The following is a 16,691-nucleotide window of genomic DNA, read 5'->3' on the forward strand; positions in this document are numbered from 1 at the left end:
GCAGACGTCTGATTGGCTTTCTACCTACTGCAGCTCAGAGCACTCAAGTGATACACCAGCCTTAGCATCCCCAGTAGAAGGGATTACAGAAGGGATTACAGGTTTGCACCATCATGGAGGAGAGCGCTAGGAGAACTTTTCTTCAAGCTCTTTTCCAAACACAGATGGAGGTTATTATGGAAGTTACTATGTAAATTTAACTGTAAGGTTGTGTATGTGTACCCATAGACACACTATGAAATGAACACACAAAAACACATACGTACACATGTATACACATATAAATATATAAATATACACATATACACATAAATACATATGCATATATATGTATATATGTAAAATTAAGTTTCTTTAGTTTAATGACCACTATACTTAGTAGCTATTACTAATAACTTTCTTGTGTAAGCACTCTTTTTTTTTTTCTGGATAATTGGCATATGTGGCTGTTTATTTAAGGAGGTATGTGATGGCCTCTGGTGGTACATAAAAACATCAGAACACACACATACAGTGTAGAGGCTATGTGCGCATTTCTCTCCATACACATGTATAGGTATATATCATATATGGGGCTATATATACATATAGACACGTATATATGAATTATAGATTGCATAAAAGAGGATTCTTCAAACAGCATGAAGGAGCAGTAGCAAGAGGTAAAAGAGCGTTTAACTCATGGACAAATTAGTCATTTAATGTTCCTTTATCCCTGGCCCTTGATCTGACTCCAGGCCAGGCTGAGAGGAATCATTCTGGTCAGACTGCTGGAAATTCCACTGCATGGAATGGTGTTGGTGGTCTCCCCGCTCAGTTCTGAGGAGGGAGCCCACACAGTGAAAGGCCTTCTCATCCCACTAATGAATGCGCCCACCCACATAGGACCCAGTTTTCTCCCTACCCCTCCTCCACCATCACCCTCCCTTCTGAGCATGCCTGCAGCCACCACCACAGGCCATACCCATGCCTGCGCAAGGATTCATTTCAAGAACATCTCTGAGCCATAAATTATGAGTGTTCCTCTCCAATAATTCAGCCCTCTGGAGATCAGCCCCTGGACAATTCTGAGGGGAACTAAGTGGCGCCAGTAGGAAATGTACATCTCAGACAGGAGGGAACGTGCCACTCTGCAGGAGCCCTCCCCTTGAGCCCTGAGGAGTGTCCTCACAGGAAGGTTGGGCGCACCAGACCTATGATGTTTGTTTTTCCTTGTAGGAATTTTAAGCAAAGCAAAACTGTAGCTTGACTGACAAACAAACAAACAACAGCCAAAAACAAAAACAAAAACCCAACATCCAGAACCAAGGCTGGCCATTTACACATTGGAGTTGCCAGGGGAGCTGGGCTGAAGGGCCGCTTTGTGACTAGGGTGGGTTTGGAGAAAGCACTGTGGTTTATGAGGAAGTGAAAGTAAGTAGACAGTCATGTCCTTCTCCTCATTGCTGTAGTGGGACTTGTTGGACCACCCAATTGCCTACCACAAAGATAACAGCCATGAAGCCTTCTCCTCCTTTCCTCCCAATCCTACTCCCTCAAATGAGGTTCGGGTGAAACAAGTAACCATGTCTTGGAATCTACAGACCTTCTTCCACAGGCTCTACTCAATGAAGGAAGAGATAATGAGGTCACTGTTGAGTGCCACCCCACTTTCCCAATACTGTGAAGATCCACCTATTCATCTTAATGCCAAAAATTCCCAAAGCAATTGATCCCCAGAGTTAAGCAAACCAACATAAAGTCACAGGATTATAGATTTAGAGCTAGAAGACACCGTAGAAGTCAGCCAATCTAAATGCATTTTTACAGAGGAGGAAACTGAGGTCCAGAGAGGTTAAGTGACTTAACTAGAGGTTAAGGACATACAAGCAGTAAGTGGACAGAGCTAGGATCGGAATTCATGTCTTCTGATGACAAATCATGTGTTCTTCCTATTCAACCCCATACTGCTTTCATTCCTGAAGTCCCTGCAGGGCAGTTGTTTAGGGAAGCAACCCAAGGGACTCCTGAAAATGAGATCTTGTCCAGTTAGTCACACTCAGCAGTGAATATCTTATGCTGTGAATCCCACCCATGAGATGCAAAGGAGCAACTGGATAGCCATAAGATAATGATAGCTGATATCTAAACATCTCTTTACCTACATTATTCTACTTGAGGCTCATGAAACTTCAGGAGGTGAGAACCTTAAGGATCACTTCTCCCCATTTTACAGATAATGAAACTAAAGCTTAGAATAGCTTGCTCACAGCACAAATAAGGCAAGTCAAAATCAGAATCTGAACCTAAAGTCTCTTGACTCCAATTCTGGTATCCATCTAGCACTTAATACCACACTATATCCTAAAGTAAGTTTTTGAGCTCCAGAAATGGCAAGACTCTTCTTAGACTCAGTACAACCCAGGATGTGACAACTAGAAGGATTTTTTTTTAGAGTCCATTCAGTGCAACGGGCAGTTGGGTCGCACTGTGGATAGAGTATCTAACCTGGAGTTAAAATTCGTCCTCAGACACTTCCTAGCTATATGACCCTGGACAAGTCACCTAACCCTGTTGCCTCAGTTTCCTCATATGTAAAATGAGCAGGAGAAGGAAATAATAAAAGTTGGACATAACTGAAGCAACTAAACAACAGAAGTCCAATAAGCTCATTTTACAGGTGGGGAAAACAAAGGTACAAAGCAACTAAACAAATCGCTCAAGGTTGCACAGGAAGTTAGTGAAAGCAGCAGGTCTAGAATCGAAGTCTGCCTCCTCCCAATTTTCAAATCACCACCCTGTTCTAGTGTTTCTTCTTCTTTAGTCATTATGGGAGGGGAAGGAGGGAAGGGAGAGGGACTGTTGAAAAGAGCAAGTGAAGAGCAGGAGGAATTGAGAGCCTTGTAATTGAAGGGGCTTAGAATAATAAATACATGCAGTTTATTTTTTTACATCACTTGCCATTTCCTGGAGATCTGGAACAGATTCTCCATCCTTCTTACTTTCATGATGCTTAAAATGAAAAAAGGCACTGATCCTTTGACAGAACTTGGAGTCCTATGATTCCACAAATAAACGCATATATCCTTGCTCTAATTCTTTCAAACCCTTTTTTTAAAACTTTAAGACAAAGAAATTAATAAAAAAAAAAAAGGAAAGGGGGGAGCAAAAAGAAAGAGGCTGAAAATTAGGGGAAACTATGAAGTATCTTCTCCTGTCTCAGAAAGAGAAGTCAAGCTGGATTTGTGCTCAGAATCTCCTTCCTTGGGTATGTAATGTTACTGGCAGAGGACCAGGCTGGACCCTGTATCAAAGACCCTGAAGGGCTGTGACTGGTAAGCTAAGGTCCCTCTATACAGTGAGCTTTGCTCTCTCTAGCATCAATTTCCCCAAGTGCCAGGAGAGGGCAGCACACAACTCTATAAACAGAGATGGCAAAGCCAAAGGAGACCCGGTCAAATGGCAAGACACAGAGAGCCCCAGAACTCATAAATTCATTGGATTTGGAACCAAGAGCATCCTTTAGAGTTCATGGATCTAGAGCTGAAGGAACCTCAGAAGTCCTTAAGTGACAGGATCATAGCTGTAGGGTTCAAAGGGTCCTTAAATGTGAACTCCCTCATTTTACAGATGAGAAAACTGAGGCACACAGAGGTTAAGTGACTTAGGATTTCTAAGGCAGGACTCAAACTCAAATGCACATCTTCTTTATTCCAAGTCCAGCATATTATCCCACATTGCCAAGATCCTCATTTTACAGATAAGAAAACTGAGGATTAGACAGGTTACTTGTCCAAGATCACTCAAGTAGGAAAGCTCAGAGAGGAGATTTGGATCCAGTGCTCACCCCACCATACAACTCTGCTCATCTAGACAAGCCCCTTAATTTTACAGAGCAGGAAAGTGAGGTCCTCCCCTCCTCAAGGATATAAGATCCTTGACAGCAAAGTTTCTTTTCTTTCCTTCCTTTCTTTTTTTGTCATTGTGTATCCCCAGTACTCACCACAATGCATATTGGCCACCCAATAGATATTAAAAGGAATTGTCCAAGGTAACACAGGAGGGAGTAGTACAGTTAGGATACAAACCTACTTTTCTTGACTCCAAATCTAGGACTTCTTCCATGAAAGTAATTGAAGGAATGGGGGCAAGGGAGGAGGGAGGAACTCTGACATAGTATTCCCCATAGTTATTCCCATTTAAGACAGAGCATTTCCTAGCATCAAGCGAGAGTCAGACTAACAAGGTGGGAGAAGAAGGGAGGGGAAGGATGAAGGATATTTTTCTATACAAGGGAAGTTAGCTTTAGTGGGAAAGGTAGGGATGGAGAGCAGACACTGGAAATATTGTCACCCGTTTCTCACTCTGGGCAAAAAAGAAAAAAAAAAGACTAATTCTTTGATAGATCTGAAAGTTCTAGATTCCACAAATAAACACATATATCCTTGTTTTAATTCTTTCAAATTATTTTTTTTAATTTTAAGCCAAAGAAGTTAATAAGAGAGGAAAGAGGAAACAAGAAGAAAGAGCCTGGACATTAAGGAAACTAGGCAAGGCTCAGGGAGTTAGGTGGTCACAACTGATAGAGCATTGGACCTAGCATCAGAAAGGCACCTCTTTCTGAGTTCACATCTGGCCTCAGAAACTTGCTAACTGTGTGACCCTGGGCAAGTCACTTCACTCTGTTTGCCTCAGTTTCCTCATCAGTAAAATGAGCTGGAGAAGAAAATGGCGAACCACTCTGGTATCTCTGCCAAGAAAGCCCTCCAATGGAGGGGATCACAAAGAGTTGTAAACAACAAACAACAATAACCATCATTACCAGGGCTCCATTCTTAGCTCCAATTCTTAAAGTTCTAATGTGGAATGGCAAATACATTTTTCCTAATATCTTACACATAGAACATAAAGAGGCATGATGACAGTGAAGGAGATTTCTTTCCATCTCTATGCCCTTCCCTAAAACCCTGGCAACAGACATTGGTGGGTTTGGGGTTGGGGTGCTGGGGAGAAGAGAGTGCAGAGCAAATTCCTGCAAGTCTTGAGCTCTGGCTTCCTCTTCTGGCCAGGGGGGATAAATATGAAAAAATAGAGATATTGTGAAACAAATTGGCTTCCCTTGGATACATACATGTTCTCTTATATATAGTTCACATTAGGAACAAGCCAACATAGCTACTGGAAGAATAAGGAACAGGAGGAAGATGACAAAGTCTTTTGGATGTGTATAGTAGGAGATGCAATGGCTCAAACAGGCTAGGATACAGAAAAGCAGGGCAGGGCAGAGCCAAGATGGCAGAGTAGAAAGACACACATACACATAGCTCCGAAACCCACAACCCATAGAACATCTACAAAAAAGTAACTTACGGCGAATTCTGCACCCAGAGGCCACAGAACATTGGAGTGAGGGAGATTTCTGTTCCAGAGAGACCTGCAAACCTCTCGCAAAAGGTCCTTCGCGCTGCGGACTGGGCGCCGGGACTGGGAGCCGAGTACAGCCCTGCTGCGGCTGCGGCACCAAGAGGAAAAGATCCGAGCGGGCTTCAGGGACAAAATCTCCAGCAGCCGCGTGGGTCCCTCCACCCACAGGTGATGGGGGTCGGTGAGAGGGTCTCTTTGGCGGGTCGAGAGGGGAGTGGGATGCCCCCATAACTCAGGCAGCCTCGGGAGGCAACAGCGGAGACAGGAGCAGACCAGGGCAGGAGCCTGGATCCATTGTTGAAGGTCTCTGCATAAACCCCCTGAGGGAAATGAGGCTGAGAGGCAGCCCTGCCCCAACCTGACCACCTGAACTTAATCACACACTGAATAGCAGCCCTGCCCCCACCAAAAGCCCTGAGGCTGGCAAGCAGCATTTGAATCCCAAACTCCAAGTGCTGTCTGGGAGGATCCTTAGGCGAAGTGGGTGTGAAGAGAATATTCAGAAGTCAAATCACTGGCTGGGAAAATGCCCAGAAAAGGGAAAAGAAATAAGACTATAGAAGGTTACTTTCTTGGGGAACAGGCATTTCCTCCTTTCCTTTCTGATGAGGAAGAACAATGCTTACCATCAGGCAAAGACACAGAAGTCAAGGCCTCTATATCCCAGCCTACTCAATGGGCTTAGGCCATAGAAGAGCTCATAGAAAATCAAGTTAGAGAGGTGGAAGAAAAGCTGGGAAGAGAAATGAGAGACATGCAGTCAAAGCATGAACAGCAGATCAGCTCCCTGCTAAAGGAGACACAAAAAAATGCTGAAGAAAATAACATCTTGAAAAATAGGCTAACTCAATTGGCAAAAGAGGTTCAAGAAGCCAATGAGGAGAAGAATGCTTTCAAAAGCAGAATTAGCCAAATAGAAAAGGAGATTCAAAAGCTCACTGAAGAAAATAATTCTTTCAAAATTAGAATGGAACAGATGGAGGCGAATGACTTTATGAGAAACCAAGAAATCACAAAACAAAACCAAAAGAATGAAAAAATGGAAGATAATGTGAAATATCTCATTGGAAAAACAACTGACCTGGAGAATAGATCCAGGAGAGACAATTTAAAATTATGGGACTACCTGAAAGCCATGATCAAAAAAGAGCCTAGACATCATCTTTCATGAAATTATCAAGGAAAACTGTCCTGAGATTCTAGAACCAGAGGGCAAAATAAGTATTCAAGGAATCCACAGATCACCGCCTGAAAGAGATCCAAAAAGAGAAACTCCTAGGAACATTGTGGCCAAATTCCAGAGTTCCCAGATCAAGGAGAAAATATTGCAAGCAGCTAGAAAGAAACAATTCAAGTATTGTGGAAATACAATCAGGATAACACAAGATCTAGCAGCTTCCATATTAAGGGATCGAAGGGCGTGGAATAGGATATTCCAGAAGTCAAAGGAACTAGGACTAAAACCAAGAATCACCTACCCAGCAAAACTGAATATAATACTTCAGGGAAAAAATTGGTCTTTCAATGAAATAGAGGACTTTCAAGCATTCTTGATGAAAAGACCAGAGCTGAAAAGAAAATTTGACTTCCAAACACAAGAATGAAGAGAAGCATGAAAAAGTAAATAGCAAAGAGAAGTCATAAGGGACTTTACAAAAGTTGAACTGTTTACATTCCTACATGGAAAGACAATATTTCTAACTCTTGAAACTATTCAGCATCTGGGTACAGGGTGGGATAACACACACACGCACGCACACGCACACGCACACACATATAGAGACAGAGTGCACAGAGTGAACTGAAGAGGAGGGGATCATATCTTAAAAAAAAAATGAAATCAAGCAGTGAGAGAGAAATCTATTGGGAGGAGAAAGGGAGAAATGGAATGGGGCAAATTATCTCTCATAAAAGAGGCAAGCAAAAGACTTTTTAGTGAAGGGAAAAAGAGGGGAGGTGAGAGAAAAACATGAAGTTTACTCTCATCACATTCGACTAAAGGAAGGAATAAAATGCACAGTCATTTTGGTATGAAAACCTATCTTACAATACAGGAAAGTGGGGGATAAGGGGATAAGCAGGGTGGGGGGGATGATGGAAGGGAGGGCATGGGGAGGAGGGAGCAATTTGAGGTCAACACTCATGGGGAGGGTCAGGATCAAAAGAGAGAACAGAAGTAATGGGGGACAGGATAGGATGGAGGGAAATATAATTAGTTCTTACACAACACTACTATTATGGAAGTCATTTGCAAAACTACACAGATCTGGCCTATATTGAATTGCTTGCCTTCCAAAGGGAAGGGGTGGGGAAGGAGGGAGGGCAGAATGGCAGACAGGGGCAATTAGAACGCTCGGTGTTTTGGGGTGGGGGGAGGGGACAAAAGGGGAGAAAATGTGGAACCCAAAATTTTGTGAAAAGGAATGTTAAAAGTTAAATAAAAAAAAAAGAAAAGAAAAAAGAAAAGCAGGGCAGTAAGAGATCGGTATCTACCTAAGCCACACAGAACTTGGAAGAAAAAGAAGAAATGAAAACAAACACACACACACACACACACACACACACACACACTTTCAACAGGAGCAGAACTGTGAGAGATGGAATGTGCTAAGCCTAAACTGGATCGACCTTGCTACAGGCAAGGGGAAAGGTGAGTGTCACTGATCTGCTGCAAAGGAGAATATGGACTAAAGTGAAAGATGGAGGAAAATGAGAAATTAGAACAGGATGGAAAAAAAAGGAAAAAGGAGGATGAGGAAGATAAATTGGGGGGGTAGGAAGTATTGGTTTGTGATTTTTATCTTCAGCAAGAGCTGCAGGACATGAAGCAAAAGGAAAGAGAAGAATACTTAGAGGTAAAATGGTATAATCAAAAGAGCTCTTGGATTTGGCATCAGGAATCCTGGGTTCAAATTCTGACTTTGTTACTTGCTACCTGTGTGACTACAGGCAGGTCAATTAACCTCTCTGGGTCTCAGTTTCCTTATCTGGAAAATGAGGGGATTGGACTAAACAGTCTCTGAAGTCTTCTCTAAATCTATAGTTCTTTTATTTCTGAGAGTGAGGAGACATTGGGAAACCTCTTTAAAAGAAATGTGTTAGGAGGGGCTACTTGGCAAAGAAGGAATAACTTCTCAATTAGAGATTCTTTGGTGAAACTCCAATTATTATAATTTAATTGTGATATGTCCAAAGGATTTATAGTAATTGAAATTTTGAGAATTGAGACTTTATAAATTTCAGGATCAGGAGTGGGGAAAGAGATTTACAAACATTTCTCACACTTACAGAGGATTTTGTTCCTGGAAATGGTGTTCGCTATAAGTCAAATCTGACTTTTCTATAGAAATGATAAAATATTAGGAGATTCTACTCCTGACACCCATCTTTTTATAGAAATAATCATAACTATTTAATCAACAGTAAAACTTTCCAAAGTATCTACAAATCAGTAAACGCAGTCAACACAGTAACATCATATAAAATTGTATTTAATATAAAAGTCTCTGTATACTGTAGAAGATACAGCATTTTATTTTTATTTTAAAGATGAAAGTAAGGGAGACATAGGGAGAGGAGACATGGAGAGTCATGGTAATATCAGCAAAGTTTCTCTCCATACCTACTTTGACTTCAGGCATAGCAGTTTGGCGAGACTGAGATTGGGGTAAGGTAGGGGACACATACATTTCAGAGAAAATTCCTCACCCAACCAGGAAGTAAGCAGCATGAGAACATATCAAAACCCAGGTGTTGGTATCCTAGCATCTTGTTTGCCCATGCTGCTGTAACCATGAGAAGCACTGAAAGTTTCCATAGGCCTTCTAATATTAGTACAAATATTGAGTCGATGGATTGTCTGATGGTTTTCCAAACGCAGCTCCAGTTTTACCGGGAGCCAAGATGTTTATGAACAGATACTAAATCCTACAGTCTTGTGATCCAGATCTGATCTGGGGAGGCTATAGCTATTGGAGAAATGGATTACAATCCCAAAGGGGCTTTCTTGCTTGGGTGGGGCAGGAAGAAGTGTGGACCTGGAGTTGATAGAATATAATGCTTTTTTAAAATTTATTTTTATTTATACTATATTTATTAGGTTATAAAATTTTATATTATTAAATTAATATATTAAATATCTTAATATTTGCTGAATATTTATTTATATATTTTTATTTATATAAATATAATTATACTTATTTATACATAATTATACTTATTTATACATAAACATAATATTTATTAAATATATTAAATTTATATTATATTAAAATTTTTAGTTTAATTCAATTAAAGTGCTACCAAAGTAATGATCTTTTTAATAGAGATTCAATTGGCAACATAAAGAGAAAGAAGGAAATAAACAATAGGTAGAGGGACAAACCAAGAGAATGGATTGGTGGACACATAAACCCTGGGGACTGATTTTAGAACCTGGCATAACCTGAAATGGCGCTGAGCCACTGCATGAGTGACAACCAGATGCCCTGGGGACTCTGAGAGGAGAAGGCAGTTTGATTAAATACCCATAGAGAGTCCAAGCAATAGCAACCATAACATGTAGACGGATAGAGCTTGTGTCAAAAGAATTCTTGAGAGAAGTTATGTGCAGTTTTAATAGAAGAAATAACGCTGAATATGAAGAGGGAAATTATAAACTGACCTGAAAACCTTCCCGTCAGTCAATAGAATGGAAAGTACCAAAGAAAGGTGGGAGTCTTTTTATCTATTGTTGATTTTTGAGCACAACGTGGATGTTTCAAAGATCACTATTACAGGATGAATTATCACAGATGTGAACTGAAGAGGAAAAAAGGCCATATGTATGAGTAGAGAAGTCCTCCAGAAGAAATATAAAAGGAAAAAGTTATTTAGGAATATTTTCCCTTCGCTATATCTTTTCTGTATATAATGATAAGGGCAGTGTGTGGATGTGCAGGATTGGTGTAGAGTATGATTAAATATATCCCTGGAAAGAGGTTGAAAATAAACAAAAATGTGACTTATAAGGCAAATACACAGAATTAATCCATAAGATAGAAGACTGAAAAATGTTTATTTAGATACCCATGGCAAAGCATCTCTGAGATACAGGAGTGGGGAACCTGAGGCTTTGAAGTCACATGTGGCCCTCTAGGTCCTTGGGCGCAACCTTTTGACTGGGTCCAAGTTTTACAAAACAAATCCTTTTATTATGCAAATTTGTTCTGTGAAGTTTGGATTCAGTCAAAAGGCCACACTTGAGGACCTAGAGAGCCACATGTCGTCTTGAGGTCACAGGTTCCCCACTCCCTAGTAGCATATACTTACTTATATACACATATGTACATACAAGATATCTCAGAAGCCCTAGACTTTTGGGACACTATATATGTGTGTGTATGTATATATATGCATATATGCATGTGTACACATATGCACGCACATGTACATACATACGTGTGTATATGTATACATACACATAGTCTCAAGGAAGAAATAAAGTTAACAGTTCTAAAGAGAAAAATATATATTCCCAGGTGCAAAGGAATACATAGAAAATTTTTTTTAAAGAGATTTAGAGTAGGAATAGCTCAAATCAAAAGGTAAAAGCAAAATATTATAGAAAAAGAACAGGTGATAAAAAAAGGTAGCAAGAAATTCATACAGTGAACATTTATTAAGTACCTCTTACAAAGCACTATGCCAAGGAATGAAGAAAATACAAGACATATATAAGATATGCCGAGTTCCCCAGGTTCCCAACCTCGGGATCATTTTCTACCTTCCCTTCTCTTTCACTCCTCTGCCTCAATCTGGGACAGGAAAGACCTGAATTTAGAAAGGCGAAAGTCACCCACTACATCCCAGAAAACAAGGCCAATCATCTAGATTTATGCCCTGCCACTGGACTTGGATGACTCTGAGGCTGAAGACTGCACAGCTCTGCCTCACTTAAATCTAGTTCATTGGCAAGTCAAGACACTACCTCATGATGTTATTGATCTTGTTTGAGACCAAGGAAACAACAATAACTCCTCTGCCTACAATCAGCTTACAAGTCTTATGGATTCCACCATCACAACACCTCTCACAGGTGTGAGAGATCTCCTCTCTATTCTCACACCTACCACCCTAGGATCACTTTTTCACTCAGACCTTTGTAAAACACTCCTAATTGGTTCCCCTAATTCCAGGCTCTTTAATTCCTCCTCCTTCTAATTCAAACTCCACATTGCTACTAAATTTATATTCCTAAAATACAGGTACTGATGAATGAATTACAGAAATCATCTTATAGAGTCTAGTGTACAATGAAGCAGGAAAAAATAAGACAAATATACAAAGAATATTAATACAAAGCAGTATATGATAAATGTAGGTACAAAGGAAGTACAATGGGCATTACAATATGGCCTCCAGTTAGGGGTACCAAGGGAAAGCATTATGAATAAGGTGGAACATGATCTAGGCCTTCAAGATTGCCTAGAATTACAAGAGAGATTGAAAGGAGGACATTGCTAATAGAGATAATAACATGAGGAGAGGCAGAGATGGCAAAAGAGGGGGATGTGTGAGAGGAATCTTATGGTAGGAGCAGAATGTAACAGAAGTAGGACAGGTACGGCTAGAAAAAGAAGCTGATATTAGAATGTGGATAGTCTTCAAGGTCAGAGCATGAGGAGCTCAAACTGAATTCATTGTGAGATAAGGACTCACTAAAAGTCTTTGATCAGAGGAGTGAGTATCGCTTTATTAGCTGCATCACTTTGGGCAAGTTTCTTAAACTCTGGCTTAATTTCCTCATCTGTAAAGAAAATTACAATAGGCAGTCACTGGTCCAATGGATAGAGCACTGGACCTGGACTCAGGAAGACCTGAGTTCAAATCCAGTCTCAGATGTGTATTAGCCGTATGACCCTGGACAAGTCACTTAACTTCTGTTTGCCTTAATCCACTGGAGGAGATGGAAAGCCATTGCCAAAAATTCCCCAAATACCATCACAAAAAGTCAGACACAACTGAAAAATGACTGAACAGAAGTTCCTCACAACAAACTTGTAAAGTAGATAGTTTGGGTGCTTTTAGCTCATTTTACAAATGAGATGAAGAAGTATTATTCAGGGTCACATAGTTAAGCTAATAGCAAATCAAGGACTCAAACTCAGGTCCTCTGACTCCAAGACCAGTCTTTTCACTCTATCACACTGCCTCTAAATTCACATGACATCACAATCTAATCTTCCCCAAATAACATTTGATGAGCCAATTCCCTGCTCAAAAACCTTTAATGATTCCTTAGGGCTTAACAGAGATTCCCAAACTGATTTAGTCTACTGTCCCCGCTTTTTCAAAGAAAAGAAAAGAAAATTAGTCAGCAGCACTCTGGAAATCTACTTTCATTAATCACTTAACAGTTTTTGTGGGTTTTTTTTGAAATTTGAGTCATTTAAAAAAACATAAAATATTTTTATATGACATCTTAAATTTAATAAGTTATTGTAAATTTGTGGGTTTTTCCTGCATTGAAATTTTGATGATGCAATATCATGTCATGTAACCACATAGTAGCATATTGTAAACAAGTCATTACACTCATATATTCCTGCCAATGCATGTTGGACTAACTGACAATGCACAACACACTCACCTGCCAACACTTGCATGTTAAGAACCGTCAGTGGACTTGACCACTGACCAGTTATAACTTGTATTTTGTGTTTATTTGAAAAATAATGTAATCACTACCACTTTAACTCTGTTACACAACAGATAAAACATGTACAAATAGTTTTTCAAAATTTTCTTCTGTTCTGTCCTTATGCTTCCGCTGCTCCCTTATTTTTATTCAAGAGCCTCCAGTTGCACTTGAGGCAACTACACTCCTACAAATCCCCATCCCCCATCATTCCAGAGCCTCTCAAGTGGTTCACTTTGGGAACCTATGCAAAGCAAGAGTTCTTAACATAAGATCAACAAACTCAAAGGGTCCATGAACTTGGGAAAAAATAAAATACATCTTTATTTTTAATAACCTCTAACTATAATTTAGCATTTCCTTTAATTACTTAAAGATTTGAATCCATAGGTTTCACTAGACTTGTCATAGGGTTCTATTACACCAAAAGTTCTCCCTGGCCTCGAGGACAAAGTCTTACTGGTATTCAAAAGCCTGGTATTCAAATCCAGCCCCACCTTTGGCCTAGAGGACAAAGTCTTACTGGTCTTCAAAAGCCTGGTATTCAAATCTAGCCCCACCTTTGGCCTAGAGGACAAAGTCTTACTGGTATTCAAATCTAGCCCCACCTTATCTTTGCAATCTTATCTCCTACTTCCCACTTTCCAAAACACTTTCTTTGTTTTTTTTCAAACCAGTTTACCCCAGCCTTTGCATCCTCTTTATGCCTCCCTTTAAGACTATTCTCACTTCTGAGTTTGTCTTCACACTCTCACCCCAATTTTCACTTTCTATCTTCCTTTGTATCTACCTGAATCCAAATTCTTCTGGACTCAAGCCAAAGTTCTCCTTCATTAAGCCTTCCCTGACTACTTTCTCTGCCCCAAGCCCTCCAAACTCCTATGGAATTTATTATCTGTACCAATTCACTCAAGTACTGATTGCCTTGTCCCACTGAACAGCTAGATAGTGTATAGATTGATAGAGGGCCAGGTTTGAAGTCAAGAAGACCTGAGTTTGAATCCTGCCTCAAACACTTACTAGCTGTGTGATCCTGGGCCAGTCACTTAACCCTGTTTGCCTCAGTTTCCTCATCTATAAAATGAGTAGGAGAAGGAAATGAAAAGCCACTCCATGCTCTTTGCCAAGAAAACTCCAAATGGGGTCATGAAGAGTCAAACATGACTGAAATGACTGAACAACAGCAATCTCTTCAGATCCGTCAGAGGTGTGCTGGTAAATGTTTAATAAAGGGTTCTCATATATGTGTATATACATATGTATGCATACATGTAAATGCATATATAATGTTATATACACATTATGTGTAGAGACATATGTAGACATACATATATCTGTGTATACATGACATACTTTTAAATTTAATCTCATTATTAACAAAAATATCTTCTCAAGTCTAAGCACTCAATAAAACAATAAATCCAGCTGTGATTTATAGTGTTTGCAGATTTCCAAGGCATAAATTTAACAACTGGCTTTCTTGAGTTAGTAAAAGTTGGCTCTGGCACATCATAACTGTACTCATCTGAATCCTAGCCCAAATACTCTCAAATCTATTAAGCCTTTCCCGACCACTCCAGTCTCGTACTGTATCCTGCACTCCCATAGCACTGTGGTTACCATTCGTTGATACTTATCATAGACTGCCTGGTTATTGTGAGTTATCTTCTTATGAATACAGGTCACCTCTAATTACATTGTGAGCTCTTGAGGGACAGTGTCCTGTACTTCCCTGAATATGACACAACGCATATAATAGGCAGTCAATAAATATTTGTTAATTGATTGATTGTGCCAAAATGGTCTGGCGTGTCCCTGGGGACAGGATGGGATAACAGAATAAATCCATTAAGAAGAAAGGAGGAGAAGGAAACCCTAACCAGGCATGGAAATAAAAATGAGCCCTGTAGACTTTTTATAGATGGAAGGGACCTCAGAGATGATCTAATTCAACAAGTTTACTCTACGGGTGAGGAAATTAAGGTTCAGAGAGAGGAAAAATTTGCCCAAAGTCACAGGACTACTAAGCAACAGAACCAAGAAGATGGTTGGTCATCAGTCATATTCCAGACAAATATTGACTGTGGGTGGGGTCATGACCCACAGTATAAGAACTGCTGAAGGGGTCATTTGTAGAAAAAGTTTAAGAAGCCCTGTTCTAAATGGTACAGACAGATGTTAAATCCAAACCTAGAGAAACAAAGGGATCTGTCTCTTTTTGTTGAGTTGTTTCAGTCATGTCTGATTCTGTGACCGATTTGGGGTTTTCTGGGCAAAAATACTGAAATGATTTGCCATTTAATGCTGCAGCTCATTTTACAGATGAAGTAACTGAGGCCAAACAGGTTTAAGTGATTTGCTCAGGGTCACACAGCTAAGAAGTGTCTGAGGCCAAATTTGAACTCATGAAGATTCATCTTCTGATTCCAAACCCAGAACACTATCCACTGGACCACATTTCAGCTTGGGAGGTCTCTCGCCATTGCATTAGCCATGGAGCTGAGAATAGAAAACAAGTTCAAGCATGACATTTTTTCTGCCTTCACCTCTCATGTCATGATGGTTTGTGAGCCTTTCCAAGACACTCTGAACACATGGCATATGGTATGATGAATTTGGAAGGTTTGGGCTCAAATCCCAGGCCTGCTACTCTTACTACCTTGAGCCATCTGCAACTACCCATATCCATTCTGGGCTTCAAGTCCCAGGGTTTGCTGGAGCCAGCTTGAATAGGTTCTCAAAAGCCCAATTGTTCAATTTTTAGTATGAACATCTCAGAAATCAGCAAAGGCCACAAGATCAGGGCTTGACTTACTATTTTATTGGTTGTCTAAATTTAAGAAAGTGACAAAGAGAATATAATAATGCAGATTAAACTGAAAACTATCAGTATTTACATTTTTTTGTTTTCTTCTGAAGTCAATTACCAATACACCTGCATAATCAAATCTCTCACCTATAAAATGAAGAAAGTAAATGGAAAACTGAGTTGGACTATATCAGCAGTTCTTAAAAAGTGAGTTCTGGGGCAAGTAGATGGCACAGTGAGTAGAGCACTTGCTCTGGAATCAGGAGGGCCTAAGTTAAAATCCAGCCTCAGATACTTATTAGCCTTGGGCAAATCACTTAATCCCAACTGCCTCCAAAAAAAACGCATGGTCCAAGGACCATCTTGGATTATCTGAGACCCCTTTCAAAGGGTTAGTAAGAGCAAAACGAATTTCATGATAGTAGCAAGATACCATATACTTTTCCATCCTCATTCTCTCCTGAGTATATAGTAGAGTTTTGTAGAGACTACATGAACTGTGGGTTAAAGATTTAACTACAGAAAGACTGAGTTAATACCTCAATTTGTACAACTGTACTTTTGCCTTACCAATGAATGAATCTGCAGACATGGCTAGATATGATATTTTGCTTGTATTGGTCTGGTATCAGCACTATTAATCATTAAACATCTTTGATGAGAATTCTTGGCTACAAACACAAGTGATGCTCAAATACTCAGTGTGGAATAACATGGTTGATCCTATAACAACTGAGTTGACTTTTGCATTGACAGTTTAGAAACAATTTTAAATTTACATTTGCAAAAATATAAAAAAGT

The 16,691-nt window shown here is 39.9% G+C and overlaps 1 protein-coding gene across 2 annotated transcripts in view; it reads right to left on the minus strand.

Moving 5' to 3' along the window:
• CLIC5 (chloride intracellular channel 5) overlaps nt 1-16,691 on the minus strand; it is a 215,886-nt gene that overhangs the window by 37,916 nt on the left and 161,279 nt on the right. The gene's annotated exons all lie outside the window — the stretch shown is intronic.

The sequence above is a fragment of the Notamacropus eugenii genome, chromosome 2 (genome assembly GCF_028372415.1).
Source record: "Notamacropus eugenii isolate mMacEug1 chromosome 2, mMacEug1.pri_v2, whole genome shotgun sequence".
NCBI lineage: Eukaryota > Metazoa > Chordata > Mammalia > Diprotodontia > Macropodidae > Notamacropus > Notamacropus eugenii.